The sequence below is a fragment of the Elephas maximus genome, chromosome 7 (assembly GCF_024166365.1).
Source record: "Elephas maximus indicus isolate mEleMax1 chromosome 7, mEleMax1 primary haplotype, whole genome shotgun sequence".
NCBI classification, from domain to species: Eukaryota; Metazoa; Chordata; class Mammalia; order Proboscidea; family Elephantidae; genus Elephas; species Elephas maximus.
In genome coordinates, this window is record NC_064825.1 from 53,614,011 (window position 1) to 53,615,994 (window position 1,984).

The 1,984-nt window shown below is 41.6% G+C and overlaps 1 pseudogene; it reads right to left on the reverse strand.

Annotated features, from left to right (window-relative positions):
• LOC126079018 (olfactory receptor 52B4-like) lies at positions 1-1,984 on the reverse strand (annotated as a pseudogene).

Sequence of the window (1,984 nt, forward strand, 5' to 3'; positions counted from 1 at the left end):
TCAAATCATATCACTTTTGGAAACAATACGAGTCACCTGGTCCTGTATCTACTTGGTCTTGATCCCATAAATGATGGCATTCAGCATCGGTGGAGCCAGAATGCAGACACTGGCCAGCAGGACATGAATATGGGGTAAGAGGTGGTGTCCAAACCACTCAGTGAGCACTGAGAAGATGCCAGACCCATAGAAGAGGATGATGACACAGACACAGGAGCCGCATGTGTTGAGAGCTTTGTGGCGAGCATCTTTGGAAGGGATGTGGAAGACAGACCGAAGAATAAGCACATATGAAATGAAAATTAACATTACGTCTAAGACCACTGTTGACATTAGGACAAAAAAACCATACCAGATGTTCACATGGATGTCATCACAGGAATATCTGGCCAAGCCAATGTGCTTACAACCAGTGTGTGGAAGAATGTTATTTCTGCAAAAAGTCAGTCTTTTCAAAGAAATATTATGGGGAAAATTGTACCATAACTTCTGACAAAAATAGTCAAGCCAATTTTCCCAATCAGGCAGTTTGTGAGAATAGCAGTGTATCTCAGTGGGTAGCAAATGGCAATGTAGCAGTCAAATGCCATCACCAGCAAGATGCCTGACTCAGAGATGAAGGTGGAATGGATGAAGAAGAGCTGAGTGATACAGTGACCCAGGGAGATATCCCCAGCACTGAACCAGAAGATGACCAAGGCCTGAGGTACTGTGCAGGTAGAGAGGACAACGTCTGCTCTAGACAGCATACAGAGGAAGAGGTACATGGGTTCATGGAGGCTGCGCCTTGTGAGGATGATGAAGATAAGCAAGGTGTTTCCAAGGAGGGCGATGACATAGGAAATGAAGAAGGGGATGGAAATCCACATGTGCTGGTCCTCTAGGCCAGGGATGCCCAGCAAGCGGAAAACTGTGTGGCTAGCCCCAGTGTGGTTCAAGGTAGCCACACCTGGAGCAGGTGACCCGGAACCTCCCCTCCTATTCACAGAGAGAAGAAATTTCAGATTATACTTGAATTTTTTTTTTCTTATTTCACCAGAAGCTTTTAACACCTACCCAATTCTTTTCCATAGTCAATGTGCCAGGGACTATGCAGGATGAAAAGGTGAATGTGACATCTATTCTCTAATGAGATAACACTCTTACATACAAGATAGACATTTACACAGCTAACTAAAATAATACGTTTAAGTGAATATACCAGTGGTGCCCTCCACCCCACTATTAAAAAAAAAACAAACCCTACAATGGGAACATAAAGTAAGGCGTAATTCAGTCTGTTTGGGTGGAGGTGAATTAAGTGGAAAATGGAGTGAAGTCATTTGAGAATTTAAGGAAAGACTGTTGCCATACAAAATTTAAAGCATTTAAAACAGTTTGCAGCCTGTGTTGTTGTGAGAATGCATATATCATGCAATGGCATAAAAGATTGAAACAAAAGTGTATTGACTCTGATTACAGATTAAGGAGTTTGGATGCTGTCCTGGGAAAAGATGGTCAATCATCATGAGTTATGAAAATGGAGACCATTAGCTGGGTGAATCTGGCAGTAGTGGGAAAATGGATTGGAAGGGATAAATGATCTAAAAGTTTACTATTTTTCTTATTAGAAGAAAATGTTGTATTGATATATTTTCACAGTTAAATGGAACTAACAGAGCAACTTTGGAAGTATTTATTTTATGTCAGGCACTGATGTAAAACCATTACTTACAGCACCTCATTAATTATCTGTAACCACTTAGGTCAGTAGGTATTATCATCACCAATTTTTCAGAACAGGAAATTGAGGCTCAAAAAACTTGGCAGTGTTGGTAAAGAATAGAGCTTGGGTTTTCAGCTTCTTTAACTGTAGTATACATCATTTTCTCGTCTGTGAAGTGAGCCGAGGGCCACAAGACCTTACTGACCTGAGTAAACTTAACAAGGCCTTGTGGATGGGCATAAGAGGTAGAGTGGAGAGAGGCCTTGAGCAGGTAGCCAT